The sequence below is a fragment of the Dryobates pubescens genome, chromosome 6 (genome assembly GCF_014839835.1).
Source record: "Dryobates pubescens isolate bDryPub1 chromosome 6, bDryPub1.pri, whole genome shotgun sequence".
Classification (NCBI taxonomy): Eukaryota; Metazoa; Chordata; class Aves; order Piciformes; family Picidae; genus Dryobates; species Dryobates pubescens.
The window spans coordinates 22239256-22264448 of NC_071617.1; the positions used below are offsets into that span (position 1 = coordinate 22239256).

Sequence of the window (25193 nt, forward strand, 5' to 3'; positions counted from 1 at the left end):
GACAACATCTCCATATTAATGACTGTAAATAAGGACTGTATTATATAAATTTATCTCTTTGGAAGTCTCCTGTAGATCATGATAGCATAAACAGCTGATACGTACTGAGGTATAAAATTTATACTGTGAAAAAGAACACATCACCACAATTCCAGTAGTTGTCTATGAAAATATAAATAAAAATATTTTTTCTGCTTGAATTTCATCTGAATGATAAAGTTCTAATGACATCATATATAATTGAAATAAATTATATACAAGGTTGTTGAGAATCACTGAATTTCAGTTCCCACAGGAAACAGAAAAAGCACAATTTGTTCTGAGGTTTTAAAAGCAAATTAGACAAACCACTGGAAAATTGCTTGTGAGAACAACGGTGCAGTGGCAGACAGAAGAATGGGTAATGTAACAGAACTTTCCTACTGCTAAGGATTTCTCAGCCTCTGGTCCTTCCTCTGGTAAAAATAAAATCAAAACCAGAAAAACTTAGTTGCAATTGCAAACATAAATGGTAGATTTAATTTTCATAGGTATCTATCCTTGCATTCCTGGGATCCTTTCTTAAAGCAGAGGCCCACATTCAAAGACAGGAAATTTTCTAGTATAGTAACATATGTTGTACATGTTTCAAACCACCTCAATGTTTGAAAAAGAATGTGGCCTTATGATTTCTGTAGGTATGCCCAACTATTTTTGAAACAGCCTTGTGAAGATTTTCAAGGCAGTCGTAGTACAGATGGATAATTAGACTTCTTACGAGACAAAGTTTGGTTCCATCAGTTGATTTATCTTCAAACCACTACATCCTCCAGAAATTATTTGGCAGCAGCCAAAATATGCTCATATTTCATCCAATATTAGTATCCATAGGCTCATAATCAATTTCATTATACCTTACAGAAAATTATCATCTAAATCTTTGTGTTAATAAATGTCAAGACCATTTCCCATAGCAAACAGAAGACTGAGATTAAGACATATTGGACAGAAACCAACTCTTATGAAATATTTTGTCAAGTATTCTCTGCTAGGTACATCTCTTTGGGCATTTGCCCAGAATCACAGAATCACCAAGGTTGGAAGTGACCTCAAAGATCATAGAGTCCAACCTGTCACCACAGACCTCATGACTAGACCATGGCACCAAGTGCCACATCCAATCCCCTCTTGAACACCTCCAGGGATGGTGACTCCACCACCTCCCTGGGCAGCACATTCCAATGGTGAACGACTCTCTCTGTGAAGAACTTTCTCCTCACCTCCATCCTAAACTTCCCCTAGCACAGCTTGAGACTGCATCCTCTTGTTCTGGTGCTGGCTGCTAGAGAGAAGAGACCAACTCCCTCCTGGCTACAACCACCTTTCAGGTATTTGTAGAGAGCAATAAGGTCTCCCCTGAGCCTCCTCTTCTCCAGGCTAAACGATCCCAGCTCCCTTAGCCTCTCCTCATAGGGCTTGTGCTCAAGGCCTCTCCCCAGCCTTGTTGCCCTTCTCTGGACACGTTCAAGTGTCTCAATGTCCTTCCTAAATGGAGGGGCCCAGAACTGGACACAGTACTCAAGATGTGGCCTAACCAGTGCACAGTACAGGGGCACAATGGATTTGCCCAGACCCCAGTGGGGAGTAAAGAGTCTTTCAGATATTCAAGAACTGCTCCTTGTTGTCTATTTTACAGGGATTTAAAGAAGACAGTATTTAGTAGTACGTATAATCACAAGCACTGTATCTATACAGACTGCAGGCAGGGTCGACATTTATTTGTACTGCACCATCTTTGGTTATAATGCAGGTATCCCTTGTAGTTTCACAGAAACAACAGGAGCTATGGAAGACACAAGGACACCGACACAGTCACTTCATTATACCACTGGTGATTAAAAACTTTCTGGTTTTTGTAGGAGAAGGGTTACTTTTGAATAGCTTTGGAACGGCCGTGTTTTGTCTTGAAGTCTAAGAATGTACACCTTGTCAGGAACTGAGACATCATACAGGACTTGGCTGGATATGTTGAGAAGTATTTGAAAAGATTGGTTTTTAGCATTAACTAATTGTATGCTTTGCTTAAGTGTGTGTGTCAGTAGAAAGGCAGCCAATTAGAGTGTGACAACACTGCATTAGAAAAATATATACGCTAACTATGCTTGAAACTGTGTTGCAGAGTAAACATCTTTGCTTGGGACACCTTGGCTTGGAGACCGTGCTCACATCGCCACAGTTTTCCATCCAAGAAACCTTACATCACTTCTATTCATGCTACTACCTGTCCTTTTTTGTGTGTATGGGATTTTATGGTTTATCAAAAAAACCCTACTATGAACGTCTTGCCAAACAGCAGAGATCTTGTGTGTGAATATGCAGCTAAATTTTATCAGCCCTGGAAGAGATGACAAAGAAAGGGTTGCAAAAGGAAGAAGATTCTTAGTTTATAGGACAGTATATGAAAACATTATCCTCCAAGCATGTAAGCGCTGATACTGTTACTAACTTTAATTGTCTGTTCTTTTAGCAACATTATGAGATTTATTCAGTGCCAGCCAGTTACGTCTTTCAGCAACCAAGTCTTCCTGAAAGTGACAAAGGCATTGGGTTACATCATTTTTGTACTGTAAAGAAATTTACCAGACATGGAGCAACATAGTAAAAGAAAATTAGAGTAATTCTCAAACTGACCAGGATGAATGTGCTCCTACCTTAAGTACACACTGAGTATCACTGAAAGGAGAGCTCTGAATTCCAAACAAACCTTGACATGCCTCAGCCTGCAGCTGAAGACATCCTCTTTCCTCTTCATTCTTACTTAAGGGTGTTATATTGGAAATACCTTAGGCTAGACGCTTTGCCAGGGTCAATTTTGTCTTACTGCAACAAGATCATTATGTAGGAAAATTTAAGTTTTCAAATTGTTGTGAGTATAAACACCACCCTGGTTTTGCATACAATAATGTCATTAGGGGCTATTATAAAATAATCAACTTTGAACCATAATTTTGCATGCTTTTACTGAAAATGCACAGACTGTCATTTTAAAGTACTGTAATTATGCTTTTACAATTCAAATAATGTTTAATGGAAAAACGTCCCTAGCAGAGGATTCTGAAGGACCTGATACCCTGAAGAGTTATAAAATCATAAAATAACTAAGAGTTCCTACCTGTACCTTGAGAATTTACAAGAGAAATATGCTAAAAGCCTTGAAAAGACATGGATGGTGTTTCATATGTCTCAGAAGTAAAAACTGAAATAAAAAACCCAACACAACAACCAAGAAAAGAAGACGAAATAGGAAATAAGCCCCATAGGAATAATTTTAGGGGACTAATAAAGCTACTCATGCTGCTAATAGACATACTTTAACAGTTTCTCTCAAGCAAAATCTTTGGGTTGACTCCAGACGAAACTATGTCATATGACACAGAGTATCTAAACTGGTGAAAACTTCCAGACAGACCAATCTTTAAAATACATATATGTATGCCAGAATTTGAGAATGGACTTCCATGTCACAGAATCACAGAATCAACCAGGTTGGAAGAGACCTCCAAAATCATTGAGTCCAACCGATCACCCAACCCTATCTAATCAACTAAACTATGGCACTAAGTGCCTCAATCCAGTCTTTTCTTAAACACCTCCAGGGTCGTTGACCCCACCCCCTCCCTGGGCAGCCCATTGCAATGGCCAGTCACTCTTTCTATGAAGAATTTCTTTCTAAGATCAAACCTAAACTTCCCCCTGCACAGCGTGAGACTGTGTCCTCTCGTTCTGGTGCTGGTTGCCTGGGAGAAGAGACTGACCTCCACCTGGCTACAACCTCCCTTCAGGTAGTTGCAGATGGCAATAAGGTCTCCCCTGAGCCTCCTCTTCTCCAGGCTAAGCAACCCCAGCTCCTTCAGCCTCTCCTCATAGGGCTTGTGTTCCAAACCCCTCACCAGCTTCGTTGCCTTTCTCTGGACACGATCTAGCAACTCAACATCTTTCTTGAATTGAAGGGCCTCAAAACTGGACACAGGACTCAAGGTGTGGCCTAACCGGTGCTGAGTGCAGGGGCAAAATGACCTCCCTGCTCCTGCTGGCCACACTATTTCTGACACAGGCCAGGATGCCATTGGCCTTCTTGGCCACCTGGGCACACTTCTGGCTCATGTCCAGCCTCCTGTCAACCTACTCTCTTTCTGCCTGGCCACTCTCCAGCCACTCTGACCCCAGCCTGTAGCGCTGCTTCTCTTCTTGCTTCAACTCAATAATGAAAATCCAAGATATATACTTGTTCCAAGTGGAAGACCTTAACTGGAATGAAAATTCAGGCCTGACAGGTACAAATGTCTGAGGAATGAAGCAGTTACGCAAAGCGTGAGATGGAAGGAAAAACAATCAAAACTGGAAGTTTCATAAAATCCCTAGAGATTAGTAAATTGTAAGTCCTTCACTTTCCAGGAAAGCCTAACAAAGGCACCCCAAGAATTCCATAATTCTCACCTCTAATTTAATATAAATTTAAATATAGTCTGCCTTTAGGATTATAACTAATTTTAATGTACAAATAGAAAGGCAGTCCAGAAAAGTACTACTCCACAGTTAGACACTAGGCCTTCTGTTTTTAAGTGAAAATTGAAAAGATGAGAACTAGTCTCAGAATCCTACAGCCCAAGGCAGATCTCCCCAGGAAATAATTGCCATAAGTTATCCACATGCTGACAGGAGGCGAAGAGGATAGAGAAAAGAGTCACTGTGAATAACTGGAAAGGGATTTGAGAATTAAAGAAAAGATCCATGAAATATTTGTACATTTTATATTCAAAGAGGTACTGTATGCATTGAAAATAATTTTAACACACACAAACAAATTTACAGAAGATAGATTTGAGAAATTTGACAGTGAAAACTATGAAGATTTATTTAAGGGGGCAATCTTTTTAGCAGAGCCCATGGTGATAAGAGAAAGGGTGATGATTTTACACTAAATGAGGGTAGACTTAGGCTAACCAGAATGAAGAAATGTTTTACAATGAGGGTGGTGAAATATTGGAACAGTCTGCCCAGTGAGGTGGTAGAAATTCCATCCTTGGGAACATTCCAGGTCATGTTGGACAGGGCTCTGAGTAACCTGTTCTATTTGAAGATGTCCCCAGCTAGTACAGGAAATTTGGACTACATGACCGTTAAAGGTCTTTTACAACCCATAACTGTTTAATGCATCTAAGATTTGAAGAGACTTTTGACATTAACTTCAAAGAAAATAAAAATGTTATTGAATTAAACTTATATATGTACCCTTTAAGAATTGAAATCCAAAGTACATCATCTGATAACAGTCTTCCATTTCTTTTTAGTAACAATTGTGCCAATGGAATGTTTTGCCACAACAGTAGGCTTAATTTATTTACTAATAAATTGTCTATGAGTATCTCATGTTTTGACCAAAAAAGCCTGCCTGGCCCCATGCCTATTTCTGACAGTTAATTTCCTTCAAAATTTAGAGAAAAGAGAAGACCTGAAGTTTCTCATGTACAGGCACTCAGCTGCTATTAAAGCAGTGAACTTGCCATTCACCATCCATGCAAGAGCTCCCTACATACAGCACAGGACAATCTTGATGCTGATAATACTGTTTATTCTGACTAATCCTGCTACAGCAAGATGAATCCTTGGAGTATTTTGATTTATATGTCTGATGGCAGCAGACACAGAGGAGTCATCAGAGCAGTGAAAGAAAATGCTGTGTCCTGTTCTATAGGAGAGTAAAAATTGGTTTTAATGCCTTGTTTTATTTTAATTATAATAGGGAATGTTTTATAACCAGTAATTTGATTTAAAAAATTACTTTACACATTTATGACCCACAGATCTTAATTAATATACTTATTTTAATTAAAAGCCTGGTCAAAAGACAAGTTCTCTGTGCAGCTAGATACTTGAGTGTTGACAAAATGCAATCTACACCCACATAGAAAGGGCCAAGCATGTAGTAAACAACATACCCTCACTTGCTGCCTCCTGGAAATGACATTGCAGCATGACACGTGGTGCATGCATACACATTGTCCCGTTCCTCCTGCATGCTATGCCCTTTCTCTGCCTTAACTTTTTCCCGTCAATAGTGCAAACTCTGAAGGGACCTTATACTGAAGTGTTCACAATGAAACTTCTGATGAGACTACACTGATTCTACCTTTGGGTTAACCTTAAATGCAACTGCATTCATAAAAAACTTGATCACCAGGCAGAAGAATTTGTTTAGAGTATAAATTAAAACTGGACAAAGATGAACAGTTACTCTCCAACTGCAAACACTGACACTCTTCTTACCATCTTTATGTGTATACACACATTCCAATTCCACTTGCCACAATTGTTGTGTTTTTTTTTTTCTTCTTTTCTTATGAACCATTATAGCTGAGTTGTTCATTAAAATATTTTAACATAAAATGTGGGAAATTTAATTTCCTGCACATTCCATTTATTTTTCTTTTTCACATCTTATTAGAAACCTTTCTCCATTCTAACCATATTATTTTCTTCCCTTATTTTCCTTTGTTATGAAACCCTTTATTGCTCCAACTCCCTTTATTTCCATATGTAGCAATTGCTATGCCTATCAGGAAACCATTTCAGTCTTGCTCTGTACCTTTCCTGAACATCCTTTTTCTCTTATGCATCATTTGCATGGTCCAAGTCCTTTCTTCCTCACGTAAGTATGTCTTCCTAACACTCTGAAAATATGAGTTGTCTCAAATTTAAACAAACACCTCTAACAAACTTCAAAATGATCCCTCAATTTCTTGAATGTACTTACACCTACCTTTACTATGTGCTAGAATTTATTTCTCTCTTTTATGATTCACAGGGTGGCTATATCACCAAAGGAAAAAAGGCACCACAGGAATCCCTCAGAAATACAGCTCTCCTAGCAGAGTTAAGAAGAGAAAGGCTGAATGAGCCCTCTGGAGCGCATTCTGTGATATCACATGGGGGCACATGTAATTAAAAAACCAGACAATTCAGTAGGACACAACAGCAAGCAAATGAGAATAGCATGCATATTATTTAGCAGGCATTACAGAATAAGCCCCAGAGAAAGTATTTTGGAATACAGACAGAAAACAGAAAAGGGACACCCTCCGGTGTACACAGAAAAAGGATTTCTTTGAATATGAGGGTGTCTTCCTCCATTTGTGGAACATGGCACAGCACTAATGGGCAAGAGCATGCCCTGGGCTTGTCAGATTTCCAAACTAAAGGGAGAAAAAGAGCTTTCATTTTTGTTACTGCTTTTCATGTACTGACCATCACTTACATAATCTGGAAAAGGACAATTTGCGAAGGCAGTGTCCTGTTCTATTTTAACTGCTGTTCTCATGTGGCTGATGAGAACGATTTCCTACAGACACAACTGAAAACATTTTGAGATGCTGCTGCCCACACAATTCTCACTCCCAGATCAGAGCATGAGCAAACTTTCTTGAGATCAGTTCAGAGAAAACATGACGTATCCAGAGTTTACCCTGTGGTCTGGCAGAGAGTTAAAATTTTCTGTGTTTACTGTAAGGAGTTTACAACAGGGATTTAATAGTTTCCATATTTCAGTTTCTACAGTGCCAAGTGAAAACATCAAAATTAAGGAGATTTTTTTTTTAATACAATGTTTTCAGATCATGAGCTGCTTCCAGTGCTTCTAGAAATGCATGCTTATCTATCACAAATACCTATCTTAAATCTCCCTTCTTATACATAATTGTTTCTGCTGCTAAATCTTTTAACCACATCTGAAAAAATCCTTTTCAAAAGATGTAACACAGTACATGGCCACAAGGTACTGTAGACCTAAAATGTACAACAAGCCAAGTAGAAGGGAAATTCAGGTTTGGGTTTTGCTTTGGTTTGCTTTTATTCAAAGGAGAAGCATGGGAATATTTACAGGTTGGGCCATCTGACTTCATTTCTTGTTGACTAAAAAGAGCAAATTGTTTTATTCCATTTGATTTTCAGCAATCTAGCATTTGATTCAGAAGATCACAGAATAGCTGCAGCACACAAAGATAAACCTTCAGATTCTAAAGTGAGGTCAAAAACTGCAATGAATTTAAATTCTGACATTTAAGTAACTATCACCACTACTACAAGAGGCTATAAAATAGTTGCATCAGAAAATCATCAGGATCATTTTGTTTTGTAACCTAACTCAGGTGAATATTAATGGACATGTGTAAAAAAAGTTTATAAGATTCTAGTGTGGCATGAGGTTGTTTTCAGATAGCTTTGGAAGGCTATAGGGAGGATTTGCCTTTGCTCAAATTAGAGAAAGCTGTGTTTGGTCTTTGACTCCGACGGGAATGTAAATACCTTGTAACTGAAGGAGAGAAACTAGGCAGAATTTGTTTGCATGTGTTAAAATATTGTTTTGTTATTTTGACCTATTGTATGCCTTAATTACATGCATGCCAGTAGAAAGTGACCGGTTGAGATGTGACACATGTGCCTTCTGATAGACTATATAACTTTACTGTATAACATGCTAAACGTCTTCGCCTGCTTACAACTTGTCCTGAAAGCATTGCACGAGGCAAATATAACTTCTATATAAAATCTATATTATTACATTCCAGTTTGAAATGGAGCTGATCTGTGATACCGTCAGTGTATGCGTGAAAAAAGAAGCGTGTAAAGAAAAAAGATTAAAAATTGTGTACCCAAGCCAGTAATGAAAGAGATGCATCCTGGTAAGCAGCATCACCAGCATTCATAGAATACATAGAATAAACCAGGTTGGAAGAAACCTTCAAGATCACTGCGTCCAACCCATCAACCAATCAAACACCACACAAACAACTAACCCATGGCACCAAGCACCCCATCAAGTCTCCTCCTGAAAACCTCCAGTGATGGCGACTCCACCACCTCCCCAGGCAGCCCATTCCAATGTGCAATCACTCTTTCTGTATAGAACTTTTTCCTAACATCCAACCTCAACCTCCCCTGGCGCAGCCTGAGACTGTGTCCTCTTGTTCTGGTACTGGCTGCCTGGGAGAAGAGACCAACATCCGTCTGTCTACAACCTCCCTTCAGGTAGTTGTAGAGAGTAATAAGGTCACCCCTGAGTCTCCTCTTCTCCAGGCTAAGCAACCCCAGCTCCCTCAGCCTCTCCTCGTAGGGCTTGTGTTCCAAACCCCTCACCAACTTTGTTGCTCTTCTCTGGACTCGTTCCAGCAAGTCAACATCCTTCCTAAACTGAGGAGCCCATTCTTACCTACAAATTGTGAAACACTCAGCATATAACAATGTGTTGCATAGTCAATGTAATATATAGGTTTGGGGGTTTGTGTTTGACTCCCCCCCCCCCTCCCCCCCCAAATCTGTGTCACATTACTTGCATACAATATTAATAAAATTTATTTCACTAATTCAACTTTTTAAAGGGCTCTCAGGAGAAAGTCAGATTTTAAGTCTGAGACCTTGAATAGTGGCTACCTCAGTTTTAGATATTAGTCTTTAATAAATTAAGCAGCCAAAAAAAAAGCTTCTCTGCATTCTTGTCTCTCCATCAAGTACCAGATTTAGTGAACCATGCAACTGCATAATAAGTTACTTCAGTTGCCTTATCCTATGGAAAACTAAGTCTGTCAACACAGAAAAATAGAACACCTCAACTCACTACCTGGTCAAAAAAATGCCAAGTAGGGCAGTGGGAACAAGATGTTGGGGTAGAATACGAAATGGACTGTTCCTTTAGTCGCTGCTTGTCTCAGGGTCAGTTGAACCATAACACTCTTTAGATGTTCCCACTGTATGGGTCATTCCTTACATTTTACCATCCAAATTTTTTTCCTAGCTGTGACCTACCACTACTTTCTATTCCTTTTTCTGAGGAAGGTGAGATTGTGTCAGTGACTTCAGTGAGCTTACAGTACTGTGCCAAGGGACAAGGTTTTCCAATACCGCTGTACGTTATTTAAAAAAAAAAGAAAGTAATACCTCTCCCATGTTATCCAGGATTCATTTATTATTCTTTGCAATTTATCCTTTGGTAATTTGTTCTTAAACCATATCTTAGAATGATACAATCAACCAGGCTGGAAAAGACCTCAGAGATCATCAAGTCCAACCTATTACCTAATACCTAACACCTCATGACAACTGAACCATGGCCTGAAGTGCCACGTCCAATCGTTTATCCCCTAAATGTGGACATCACCTGATGAGGACTGCCTCATAAATTGGGAGAGGCAGTATTATTAAAAGAGGTCTTTTAAAAGAACATTTTTTCAAAGAAAGTCACAATCCAGCATGAGACTTAGACATTCAAGGTCTATAGGGATCCTGAAGAATATAGGGCACTGAAAATAGATGATCTGTTGCTGAAAGGAAAGCGTCTCCTTTTTCATCTTCTGAAAATGGCTCAATGTATTGCCTCCTTCCGTGAGATCTCTGATGGAGAAGTGACTGGAAAGAGCACCCTGGTTTCTTTTAAAAGAAAGAGATGAAACAGATAAAAATCATCCACTGAGAGCTTGGATGAGCAGAGTACCAATTTTACCGCATGCTGTTTTAAATGGAATTGGAGCTGGCAACTACCTGTATATCATATCTTTCATGAAGTTTAGTAGTGCAGATTTCAACACTGAACTAACATCCTGAACAGCTTCAGTGATGCCATGTTCAGTACTGAGCTATGTGGCCTGACAAGAGATGGCTAGTACTAACACCAAATCTGTGGAAATCATAGGTGTCTGTCTTTGAGATACTGCAGAAGATAAAATGCCAGAGGCATTGTGATCCCCTGAGACAAAGAAAACATTCATGCTTATAAACATATTATAAGTTCTTGGCGTAATGAGCCCAGAATCAAGAGCAACAGCCCTTCACAATAGCAACCTTGAAGTGTTTCCTAACTTCTCAGAAAACAGTTGCTTTAGAGCCTCCAGCAATATCTTAATTGTTCAAATGTCTCTAGAACTGATGAATCCACAAAAGTGTTTGCATGCAGGCAGGCATGTGTATTTAGGCAGACAGGACTAAAAGAAGAGGACTAGGCATCTGCCACTGGGACTCAGGAAACATCTTAAAAAGGGTGGTTAGTAGGAAGAACCTAGGTGTGCAGATAAAGTTACCTTTTTTCCTTCTGAAGAACAAATGTATATAAGCTCAAAGAATAGGAGGAATAAAATCCAGTCACAAACTGAGAATACAACTGTCCTTCACATAAATAAGCTCTGTCACAGAAGAGACAAAGCATACTGCCAGCATTTGGTTTTACGGTAAGCTTGACTTGTTGGTCTTTTGTTGTGGCCAACAATAATTTCTTTAGTGTTACATACTCTTACAGTCTATGTGAACATTCATGTGAGAACAGTCAGACATTTGAGGAGCAAACACAACTATAAATCAACTAAGCAAATTAACACAACTGAAAGATGGTGACTAATTCTCTTTGAAGTTCTTCTCTCTCCTGAATGTAAACTTCACCATAAACACTACAGTAGTCTCATAACCAATTTACTTTCTCAGCTCAAAGCCTGTTGTCACGATATATTGAGACCGATTTAACAGGGTTAAATCAAGGATGCATTTTTGGATCTCCTTAAAATACTTTGTAGTCTCCCCTTAGAACTACTTTTAATTATGTTATCCTTGCCTTACTTCCTTTCCTGACGTGATCAAATATCTCCAGAATCTACCTTGCTTAGGTAACAGCCAGCAAAAGTCCCGTTTGAGAATCCTAGACTTCCTTCTGAGTGTAATCAGATCGATGCAAATGAAACTCTAAATCTCATCCAGTACTGAAGAACATCTCAGTATGCTCTCAGCATTTGCCACATTATTCACAACAGTGAAACTCCAGCACAAGATGTGCTACTCTCACATCTCAAAGCATTGAATATGGTGATTGTACAGAAACCAGGACACAGGGATAAGTATAGTATCACTCAGAGCAAAGTGTAAATCAGATCTGTATGTTTCCTCACAACTAAAAGATTAATTCTTTTAGAAAGTTAGTGGATAGATTTCATTGTTGCTTGCTAGAGATCTAAGTGCAACCAACAGATGAAGCTGGTGACCATTTTAATCCTTTTTCTGTTAGTGTTGAGACAGCTGACCTGGTGGAGATTGAAATATGCCCTCATCTGACCATGAAACTGAGTCACTGAACAACATTAATAAGTGGTTGAATATATGCTGCTTCTGTGGGATGTGCAATCTCCAGCAACCCAGACCATCTCTAGATTTAGGTTTGCCTTCTCATATTGACCAATGACCAGCATCAAGAAGGCTTAGGGCAGAATCAGAAACGGAAGAGGCAAAGAAATAGAGGACTACTGATGAGAAAGTCCTCTGAATTTGACTATGTGATTACACCAGCACCCACAGATGCTGAGGTAGCAGATGAGATTATACAATAGTGCAGATGAGGCCAGTATTTTGAGGATCTAAGATACTGCACATTCTATCAAAATGCCAAGCTAGGGCTATCTTACAAACAATTCTGCAAACAGAACATAACTACGTTTGCTCTAATGAAGTATTTTGTCAAGATAAAACAAACAGATAAACAAGAGTAATCTTATACCAAGAATTTTCAGTAACAGTAGGATCCATGGCCACAATATTTACCATAGTACTCAAATCTTGACTCCTGTATATAAGTCATACATGAACCAAATACAGACTCTTTGTAGACATTCACCCATAGAAGAAAAAACTTAAGAGTCGGCTTGTCCATATAGAGGACTAAAAACACAAGTCATTGGTTCTTGATGCTAAAAAAGGAATTAATTCATACTTTTTTTCCATAAGTACATTAAAAATAGCCCAAACCCATGAAAGTGGAACAGGGAATTCAATTTTGTTGTTGGTGGTGGGGTTTTTTTTGTTGTTTGTTTTTTAGGGGAGGAAGGGAAGAAACAAGAAAAAAAGTTTAAAATAAAAAGGTATTAAAAATTGGATTAAATATTTAAGAACAATTTTTTACCCAGAAACACCACAGGGTTGCCACAATGCTGCCATTAGCATTAAATCATGGACAACCTGTATATTCTGATCTTTAAATTTTAAACAACCTAAATCACTGCTGATTGCATAATGTCTGTAAGATGCTCCTTCTCTCATGCTGCTATACTCCTGAAATTTAAAAGAAAGCCTTTTAAAAGGGAGCAGGAGTTAAAATTAGTAATTTTGCTTGCTATTGGTCTTTTCCATAACTCTTCCATGCTAATTTTTTAGTATTTGCATTTTGAATATTTTAGATAGGCAATTTCAGTAGACTTCCTGAATGCATCGGAGCGAATTATGGAAAAGAGAGCAAATCACACAAAAAAGCAGAGCTATACACAACAGTTAAGGAAAGAACGTTGCAATCATAGCACATATTATTGTGAAACTATTAAAAAAAAATAATCACCAAGTAATTTTCCATTATATCAAAGCAAGCAACTACTTTCTATACAGTAATTATGGGGTTTTTATTCAGAACTTTCTCTCTCTCTCAAAAAAAGAACAACCCAAAAAAACCCCAACGAAAACAAATCAACAAACCAGACACAAAATCCCCAATCCCAGCCCTTTAACAAATCAGATGCAATTTCCACAGGAAACAAAAATTTGTGGTTTCAACCAGTTTAAGAACTACATAATCAGTGCTGCTCTGGATCCACAGCAGAGACTCTCTGTATCTCCAACAGTTTGAAGGGGCACTGCTGCCATTCCCTTCATGCCTCGTATCAAAAATACTAGTTGAGTAGAGGATAGTTTTCCTGTTGCTAATTAAGTACTACAGTGCTAAAGTTCTGTTATTTAGATGGCAATACTTAACTATGAAGCTGGTGAGGGTAATGGAACAATATGACTAAATAATGCAGCCACTGTAGGGCTTTGTGGTTTTGGACTTTTTTTGAAAGCCCACAATATTCAGCAGCGGAATAACACATGCATGGAGTGAAAATGCTGTCCATAAGAAATGTCAATACATCTTATTACAGTGACAGCGCAATAGCATGGCTTTGATATTATTAAAGTCACAGTTTTGATAAACAGCCTACAAATTACCTCTTGAAGGGAGATGCATAATAATACCTGAAGCATCAAGACAGGAAATGGAGTTTAACTAAGTGTTGCTCAGTTAAATCACACTGAAGAAAGCATAGGAAGGTAAGGAGAATACTGAGGACTTCAGTTCTGCACAGAGACGGTAGACAGTAGTCAGGAAAAAGGCTGTATCTGGAAACATGCTAAAGCTAGAATGGGTTACACATTAGCAGTTTCTGTTGAACAAAATCACCCATTCTCACTCCTCTCCACACAATCCCTTTCAATATTCATTTTATCCTCCCTATACACAACGGGAGAAAAGCAGTATCACAAAACAAGAAAAAATGAGTAAGGCTGAATTACATGTGTTCTAATTCATATTTAATACTTGAAGAACTAAAAACCTGTAGTGCAATGAGCATTTAGTATCCCAGCAGGAAAGTCCTGGGTGAAAAAAACCCACCATAGTAGAGAAAAGCTGCAGTATTATACAGGGGTTGGAAAGTTACTATACTCAAATGTTTTTGCAGAGTGGCTGGATGTTATAAATGGTCAGCATTAGCATGATTCTAAATAATAGCATTGTAGAGTGTTTTCCTTACGTACACCAATTAATACTCCACCGATCATCTAGAACTATCTTGCTACCCACTAAAATCAAAAGTAATTTGTCTTAGTACATAGGGACTCCACCGCTGTAGTAACAGGTAGATTCAGCATACACAGTGCGCCAGTACTTACTAACATCTCACAGATTAAAAGGTGAATGCAAGTTCATTTTATCTCTCTACTAATAATCCTTGCCTCAGGAGATTTAATTTTGCATTAATATTCTATTGCCCCAACTAAATAAGCATAATTTTGTAAGCCATTTGATAGGATACAAATTTCTAGGCTTTTATGACAGTGAGAAATAATTAGAGCTAAATTGAAATGTGCCTCCACTGGATGTAAGTCTACATACAACGTCTAATAAGTGGAGTCCAGACATTAATTTAATATGTAGTCAGCTTCATAGAAAGACCATCTCAACTGAACTGCACACTAATAATCCAAGGGAGCATGCACTGAAGCCAGAGAGTGTTTTGCAGCTGACTCCAAAGTAATGCACTTGCCCTTTACAAACAAGTACAGGCAGGTATTTTGACATCTCCTGCCATTTTTTCTGTGCTTAAGTAATGAATAAAAGCTTTTTAAACTGTTTTATTGAGCATAACCCCACAGAAATATTTCTTCACATAAATTTTGTTTCTTGAGAATGTTGATTGCCCAATTGCTAATCTAAAGCCCTGAGCAGGCAACTGTTTTACTGCTCATGTATTTGCAGTGAGAGTGACTCTTAACTGGAGTGATAGTGATTCTTAACTGGAGACTGAGCAGTCCAAACAGAAAAGAAATTCAGCAGTAAATTGCTATGCTAATAATAGACAAGGTGTCATCTACTAATTAACACACCAATAATTGAATATTGATTAGAGTTTGCCACATTTGAAATAAATGGATCCAGCTCACTTCTATGAGGCAGGAGACTGTTAAAGATTTGTAATAAACAAAGGTCTTCTATTCAGGAATGTTTTGGCAGCTTTCCTATTCTGTTCTGCGTGCCGAAAGATGCATTCAACAAATTTCCTCCCATCTGATAATTTTCCCTATTTTTCAGTTCCCAATGAGGTATCTCAAGTGCATAAAATTAAGGCATACCATCTTGGTCCTAGACACAATAGTAGATCCAAGTGCAAAGGATTTAAGAGAAGTAAGACCTGGTGATACTGCTATATGTTAAATAATTTACTGTAAATTTTGGATAAAATTTTAAGGGTTACACAGCAGATACGAAAGGTCAGTAGCATAAAACCAGAAGGGTTCTTGTTAGTTTGGGTCTTTTTCTGTTTGTTGGTTTGTTTTGGGTTGTTTTTTTTTTTTTGTGGTGTTTTTGTTTGTTTGTTTGTGGATTTGTTGTTGTTTTCTTTTGTTGAATGTTTTTGTTTGTTCCCTTAGTTATTTTTTTCAAAGTTTCATTTTCAAAGATAGCTAAGGTATAAATCATGCATCTACCAAAAGCTTTTATGTGATTCCAGAAGCCATTAGGTCCTGCAAAATGGCAGCATTTCAGAAAAACTGGAATAATAAAGTCTGGGAAGGTATCTACATGGTTAACCACAGTAACAAACTAAAGATTTAATATTGTCTTCTTAGGTGTAAGAGGAACAGACAAATAGGAGACTGAAAACCAAGACCAAACAGGCGAAATTATGGTAAAAAGAATAAAGTTCAGAAATATCTCCTTTGAGTATTTTTAACTCTTTATGAGTTCCCTGTTTCAGGTGTCTGTGGTCCTTAACAAGAAGCCCTCACAAAACATATGATTGGTTATAAACCAGTTGCTTTTAAAATAACAATGACCTTGCCACCTTCCATCTGTTTTTCATCATTTTATGTTTTTGAGAGAGATTGCTTCATAAGTTAAAAATTCACATGTGAGAAAAAATAGGTCATATACATACACATGTGATTTTCCAAGATAATTTTTAAAAGGATTAACAGAATTTTAATTTAATGCTAATTTAATTTTAATGCATTTTATTTTTTTTTTCTACAGTATGGATTCAAGAAGAGCACTTATTAAAAAAAAAGTATCCTAAATCCTCCATTTTATACTAAACAAAATAATTCTATGATATTTTCTTCCCAGGGTACAGGGAACCTGATAACTGAAACTGCCCATTTCAGTTAAATGTTAACTGAGAAGTTAAATGACTTCTCAGATCTGTATTCTCCAACCTGAAAGAAGTACATGGGCTTGACAAAACCCAATTTCTATGCTTAAACAGTACTCTAGGTGTTACAAAGTGTTACTGTTCAAATTAATAAATGTAATTTACCAGGGGTTAAATCGTATTAATAGCTCAGTCTGTAGGTATTCTTTTGCTTTTCCACGTTTCTTACAATTATCAAGGGTTAGGGCTGGGCTGGCCTCTCAACCACAGACACTCTCTACTAAGTCTTCTCCCCTCCCAAAGGGAAAAAAAAGGGAATAAGGGAGAGACACAAAAGATGACTGAAACTACTTAAATGAAAATGAGAATACAATAAAATATATAGAAACGCATATACAAAACTAACGTCGAACTCAACCCTCCTGATGGCAATTAGTCACCATCGCTTCTGATGGAGTGTCAAAGTCCCAGTCTGGACTCAGCGGCAGATGGGAAATAGATTCAGGAGCTGGATTCTGGAACTGTAGTCAGGACCTCATAGATTGAGACTGAAGGCATAATGAACAGTCCTTCTTGGATGCCAACCATTGAAGAAGAGAAAGGGAGATTGACCCTCGTGATCCCACAGCACTGTACTGAATATGATGTATATGGAATGGAATACCTCATTGGTCAGTTTAGGGTCACCTAAGATGTCCTCTCCTTCCTGTGGGTGCAGCCTTTTTCTCTGCACCCCCAATACAGTACACAGTATTTAGCAGTGACCTTAGACTGCATGCCAATGGTACTAACTAGAAACACTGAGCTTTATCCCTACTAGACACAGACACTGTCGGCAAAAACATGTTAATTTCAGAAAGTGATGTTATTTAGGAGAGGCTGAGCTGAAAAGTAAAAATCACCAAACAGAATCATTTCTATTTTAATTCAATCTAGGACACAATACTGAAGTGAGGGACCCTTTGCAACGTAGACAGCAACTGGGGATAAATGATGACACATATCCCATGCAATAACTCTTTATTTGCCTCACAGAAGGTTTCTTCTGTGCATGGATTTTGAGGGGGAATATTCTGGATGAAAAAGTCAATTTTCATTAAAAGTCACTGAAGCTCATCTTTAAATTGGTGTCAGAAATGGCATTTGCATTGCAACCTTTTGTGTCCAGATTCATCACGCAGGGAATTTTTACAAGTTCTACACCTCCTGCAAAAAATGGTTTACAACGAAAGCTCTGGCACAACATTACCAATAGCCATGCTATGATAAGAGAGAAGAGAATTCAATAATTGTTATAGTTTGCTAAGCTCCACCTGGAGGACCTGGTGGCTAAATGGATTACTCGCTGACTTTTCACCTCTGGGATTCCAGCCCTGACTGGAGTGACTGAAAATCATTCTGATCAGTCAAGTGAAAAAAGACCAAAGTGAAATTAGACTGGTGGTTTCAGCTCAGTTCCCTTCGTGCTGTATTTCCAAATCACAAAACCACAGCACGTTGAACACTGCTAGCAGGGGAGAAAGTGAGAGGCTTTGAGGCTTAATGAGCATGAATCCAGCTGCCTATCCAGCTCACAAACACCTTAACATAGACTATAACCATCCCATACAAACAGGCACAAAGTAGAATAAATGGCTGCGGATTACCATACAAATTAATCAGAAGCAATCCCCTGAGAATGTGTAGAGGAACGTCTGCATGGCATATCACAATATAATTGTTAATCATATTAGATTAACTCTGACAGTCAGATGATACTTTGGTAAATGTTTTGGGTTGTTTTGGGGTTTTTTTTAAGTATCTAGCAGTATTTGAGTGTTTCTGTTAAAAAATAGATGTCTTTCTATTTTCATTGCACTCACACACACACAAAGTAATCCTAGGATAATCCATGAGCTGCGTGTGCAAGAATTATTTTCATTTCAAAATGGAGACTAGGCAACAGGGAGGTTGAAGTGCTTTATCCATAGATTTTTAGGGCCGGAAGAGGACATTATGATCATCTACTTTGACATTACACTTCCCACTGTCTCGGTACAAAGCTGGACAGTGAGAATCAATAAAGAGAACTGTTGTTAGGATGCAGGAATTCAAGATTTCAAAAGCCACGCTCAATTCCCTGTTAATTTATAGATCTAGTTGTAGAAAATTTGCCTCAAAGCCAGTGTTTTACTGCAGATAAAACGATCTTGCCTTGTGCTTCTGTCTTTAGCTATAGCTCAGCCAATGAAGCCAAAATCCCACTTCCTCCAGTGAGACAATTTAAATAGGAGAGAGAGCTGGTATACATTAAATGTGTACAGAAAGTACCTCATTAAATTTCTGCATGGAACTAGTCATAAGAAAGATCTCTGTCATAGACTGGATAATTCTGGGTTAGATTTTTGTTGGGTTGGGGATTTTTCCTTGCCTGAAATAATTTTATAAGACCACTTTATTCACTTGCTACATCAACATCACTGACAGTGTAGGTATGGAAGAAACTATGACTCTGTAAGCCAGAGCTAAGATGTCTCAAAAAAGTAGCCTTATAAAGAATGCTGCTTTAGAAATGAACGCTTTTATTTATGAGATTTTTATTTGGAGGCAGCTAGCATATCACCATGATTTTAATGAAAGGAAAAATCAATCGAGGGAAAAACACAACCTGTGAATTTCTCTTGGGTATCAGACATTCAAAAGCAATGTTGGTTTTGCACCTCAGAGCTTTCTCAATTTTCACATCAGAGCAATTAATAGGAGCTCTTGTACAGCAGCCACAGCAGCTGAACTTCTGCCACAGAAGTCTCTGACATTATCCTGCTCCTCTACCAACTATCAATCCTCCACATTCTGTTTAATGAGATCAGGGAGTATTAGTAAATATGCAACATTGGACTGTTGTGAAAATGCGTGAGCAAAATTTAGAAGTTGATTGAAACATCCTGTGTACATGGAGAATCTTAAAGTATGGCTCACGGCAGAAGGCTTGATTAGCTAGATATGATTGCAATCACTAATTCTCTTCTTTAGGGTCATATGACTGCACAGATAACCAGGAAATTCCAATTACAAAGCAAAGAGGCTGTGTGTGCTCCATGACTCTTTCACTAACCTAATATTGAAAAGCCTTCTGTATTTGCCCATACTCATACAAGAAATTCCATGCTTTACAAATAGTTGTTTAAAAATTATTGCCTTATAGGATTTTTCTTGATTTATTTTAAATCAGTGTACACTGTAAAACTGCTTGTAGAACTTCTGTAACACTTATGGTATGCCAAAAGATCTCCTAGAAACAATTAAAATACCTGGCAGCTACTTGGTTATCAGCAAAGTATGCATTTCCCAAATTAATTTATTTCATGTATTGCATATACCTTGTACTGCAAGGCCTCCACATGTCCACTGTTCAACTTGCTGCATTTTACAGTACTGAAAGGAGACCGCAGCTACAATAGTGGACTATATTTTCTTCAATCAGTCTTTGACAATGGGACCTGGATTACTTCCTGGATTACTTCCTATAGTCTGTTGAGTTAGGCTGGTACCGAAAGCCGAGTGACATTATTTTGGTCTGGCAAGTCATACACATTATAATAAAAACTAGTTCAGTAAGAACCTTGGTAAAACCTAGCCTGAAATTAATTGCTCTCCATATAGACAGCAATATGAGACAAAGGACCTGATACACTGTATCATGAAGGAAAGATCAGATTTCCTAATGGCATTTACTGCTCTGCAAAATTAAGGAGTTAGATGCAAATTAGCTGCATCTGATGTTTAATCTGTTTCAGTGTAGAAATGCTTCACGTGCTCTGCTTTAAAAGAGCACCACTACAAAAAATGTTTTCTCTCCTTTAATGCATCATCAGAAATTGAAAATGAGTTTTTAAAGAGTCTATTGCAGAACCAACATATTTTCTACTTTTTTTCCCATCCTTTATTTATCCAAAATAGATTTTCTTATTGATTTTGGAGCTATCAGACATTTTAGTTCAGAGTAGCCTGGCACACTGATATCTTGCTGGACACATCTATTTCTTTTCCTCTCTGCTATTCAGATTTTTCATATAATATAGTCATTCATCTCCCAGTGTGCAAGTTTGTATCATTTCCACCTGTGTAATCTATTCATAATTTGTTTTGCTGTGCTTTCACATCAACCCTTTTTTTTATCAAAGTCAGTAAATCTTAATTAAAATTAAAACTACAAGAATCTACTCAAGATTATTTTAAATAATCTTGTAACATTTTGTTGCATGTCAAGAGGGACATACTAATTCCTGCTACATTTGTTGCACTATCCAACAAAATACAGGCAATTAAAGAAAAATAATTTCTTCAAAATGTTTTCTCCAAATACACTCTCTCTTCAGAATGGCTATCATGAACCCTACCTTCATTCAAGAGCTAGCAATGAGTCAGATGATTTCTCTCATTTAAATGTACACTTGCATACAGAAATATTATCTGTCTACATTTGTACAGAAAATGTAGTTCTCAGAGCCTGAGCAACCTGAACTGTGAGTTACTGCCTGTGAATCAGATGGAAAGGTTTACCTTGGAAATAGCTAATGCTGCTGCAGGGCATTGCTAAAATGTTCAGACCTAGTTGCACGTTCTTCTCCCTGACTGGATATGAGATTACAACCTGATACCATATCCAGGTTATCATTTCCAGAAGGCATACATTGCATTCGGTAGTCAGGGATATTGTTAAGGCAGTCTGAATGATTCTCTTCCTCTTCTGCAGAAATGCCATGGAGGAAAGAGTGCAACAATATTTTTGACAGTCTGGGTGGGTTTGGCCATATAATAAACCTTGCATCTTCAAAGCAGGGCTCTACTGAGGATAAAAGTTCTAGAAGAAAGAGTCTGCATTGGATACCAGCTGTGATGTCATGCAAGTGTCCTGGCAATATGCAATGAGGACAATGAGCCTCACCTCCATCCCTGGAAAAATGATGGAGCGGCTCATTCTGGAAGTCATCTCTAGGCATTTGGAAGAGAAGATGATGATCAGGAGCAGTCAGCATCAACATCTTCATCAATGACACTGATGAGGGGGCAGACAGAGTGTCTGCTCAGCCAGTTTGCTGATGATACCAAACTGGGAGGCTTGGCTGATACACCTGAAGGCTGTGCATCCATTCAGTGAGACCTGGACAGACTGGAGAGCTGAGCAAAGAGGAATCTAATGACATCCAACAAGGGTAAGTGCAGAGTCCTGCATCTAGAAAGAAGTAATAAACTGCACCAGTACAGGTCAGGAGGTGATCTGCTAGAGAGCAGCCCTGTGGAGAAGGACCTTGGAGTTCTGGTGGACAACAAGTTCTTCATGGGACAGCAATGTGCCCTTGTGGCCAAGAAGGCCAATGGGATCCTGGGGAATATTAAGAGGATTGTGTCCAGCAGATCAAGGAAGGTTCTCCTCCCCCTCTACTCTGCCCTGGTGAGACCACACATAGAATATTGCATCCAGTTTTGGGCTCCCCAGTTCAAGAGGGACAGGGATCTGCTGGAGAGAGCCCAACAGAGAGCTATGAGGATGATTAAGGGGACTGAAGCATGTGCCCTATGAGGAGAGGCTGAGAGCCCTGGGACTTTTTAGTCTGGAGAAGAGAAGATTGAGAGGGGATTTAACAAATGTCTATAAATATCTGAGGGCTGGGTGTCCCTGCAATAGGACAAGGGGTAATGGATATACACTACAGCACAGGAGGTTCCACCTCAACATGAGGAGAAACTTACTCACTGTGAAGGTCACAGAGCACTAGAAGAGGCTGCCCAGAGAGGTTGTGGAGTCTCCTTCTCTGGGCACTTACAAGACCCACCTGGATGTGTTCCTGTGTGACCTGTGCTAGATTCTATGGTCCTGCTCTGGCAGGGAGGTTGGACTTGATGATCTTCAAAGGTCTCTTCCAACCCCTAACATCCTATGATCCTATGAATATGTAGCAGAGAGAAAAGTGTTTCAAAAGAGAAAGATACCAGCTTGATTTTCCTGTACTTTGTCACCTCAAGTTCTAACACTTATTGATAATAAATTTACCACCATCTAAGTCTTAACACCTTAATTTTATGTGAAGATTCACCCTTCTTTAATGATTTTTTTTTTTAAATCATTCTTCCATACCTACAGGTATGATTAGTTAGGGAATCAACAGCTATCACAGTACCCAACACCAAAGTACAGTGATCAAAAGCAGGAGGCAGGGCAGGACAACACCTGTGCAGAGCTGTAGCAGCTGAGGCAGCAACAGCTAAGGTATCATTCTGAGCAAAATGCTTTCCAATATCCAGCCTCAGCCAGACAGTTCCTAGCGATCAGAGAGAGTGAAAAAACACCTAAACCTCTGTGTTTGTAACAATACCATACCATTTTTCCTAAGGGAGCCTTTTAGTTTGTTTACAATTCTTTGCAACATATATTAACTCTTCTCCAGCTTCTTTGCACAATGAGGACTGTATGCAAGCACTAGTTAGAAGCTCCCATTCCCTGAATCACTGTGATGAGGTGCTTCAAGTGGAAGCATAGAAGTGAGCCCCATTACACTGCAGTGCCACTCCCACTGGGTTTCTGAGAGGCAATAATTCTCTCTTACAAAAAACCAACAAACAAAAACCAAAAAAGAAACAACCACCCAAAACCAACAACAAAAAACCACAAAAAACAACCCACACAAACCAACAAAAAAATAACCAATAAAACACATTTAATATGCCAAGAGAAGACTATCTACCTACCAGCTATCTGTGCTAGATGGGCCCTTGAGGACCCTTGTGTTCATTTATGCTGCTGATATTGGCAAGGCTTTGTTTTGCTCTTACTAGTGATTGTTGCTATTTTAGGGGAAATTCTGTTGGAAACAAAAGCACCTGTAATCACCAACACTTCATAAAGTGCCCTCAGGCACAAAAGCAGCCAAACAATGGATGCCTCCTCATACATTTGCATATATTGAGTCTCTTTATTCAGAGGAAAAGTTATTAGACCTACACAATGCTTGAGATTGCCAATATATAAAGATAATTGCATGATATATTTAAATTATACACACACTGCTTGCCCCCCCCCCAGCAGTGCTTGGAATGGGTATTTTCAATATAGCACAAACAGTTGTTCGTGACAGCCTAGTCTTGTGGAATTTTCTGAGATTTATAGCTGCATGTCCTAAGAACATCAGCTCAAGTTTTAATAAGTCCAAGCATGGTCTCTAATAGTTCCTTTTCCACCTGTAAACTTTCAAGTCTTTCTGACTAAAATATCAGTAATTTTTTTTTAAGAATAACCATTTTTTCCCATGAGGAACATTAATTTTTTACCTTGTTACTGAACTTCTGCTAGAATTTGCCCAGTTCATTTTACAGGAAAAGGTTGAAAACCATGGCTAATCATAAGTTCTCTAAAAACAAGTGTTTCTAAATTTTACCATTCCCCACACAGCATGTCCAAGAGCTGCAAGCAAAGAAGCATCCAAAATAAGAGTGGCAAATTAATTATGGTGTTGACTACTATCTCACTACAAACAGCTGGGAAGTACTTTTATTTGGTATATTTTAGCTAAATTAATATTATACTTTTTGTACCTGGATACACTGCAGAAATCACAATCTCCAGAACGAGTGTAAGATTAAGTAAGAAGAGAGGAGAGAAAACACTGAGCTCAACATTCTTATGTAGCAAACAATCCTTCTTCGAATAAACTCTAACTATAAATATGCAAAATATTAATTGACTTTTATGAAAAATAAACTGGAAAATTGTAGTCAATTGACATCATGGATCTCATACAGCAAATAAAAGAGTTGCCATTGGTAGATGTAATTAAGAGCAGAGAAGATTTATGCAAATAATTTCAAGAACACTAAAGAATTTGTATTTTTCTTTAGGTATGTAGCTTTATGCTATAGCTGAAATAAAATGAAAGAAACCTGAGCCCTTGGATATATTACTGCTCTCCCATGGTATGAAAACAAGTAATCCTAGATTTATTTGAAACCTACGTTTCATCTTTGAAAAGGGTTTGCAATAAAAGTGGGGAAACAGTGGCTTCATATAGAAGGCACCTTGTGTCACTCAAATTCGAGTGATTTTTAAATCATAAAGACTAATAAGTAAAATATTAAAAAGGTATTTTGTGTTGGTTATACATAATCTGTTCAATCTGAGTTGTTTTGGTTTTTTTTCACATTGAGGATCACTGAGTGTTTGCAGCTTCTTCCCAGTACAACTTAATCTAAGAAAACAGACTACTGTCGGTATTGCCCTGAATGTGTTTGTTGTTCAAGTTTGTTTTTCTTTGAATGGCCAAGCAGTTCTGCTCATTTTGCTAGACAAAAATAAGAAGATAAACCTGGAAGGAACAGCCCAGGGAGTGTAAGCAATTCTATCCTTTAAACTTTTGCACTGATCACCAGTTCCTCCACAAGCCATCAGCAATGTGATGTAAAACTAACCAGCTTTTCTGCTCC

At 38.3% G+C, this 25193-nt stretch overlaps 1 protein-coding gene across 3 annotated transcripts in view; it reads right to left on the reverse strand.

The window, feature by feature from the left end:
- LOC104300880 (SAM and SH3 domain-containing protein 1) overlaps window positions 1–25193 on the reverse strand; it is a 596399-nt gene that overhangs the window by 433279 nt on the left and 137927 nt on the right. The gene's annotated exons all lie outside the window — the stretch shown is intronic.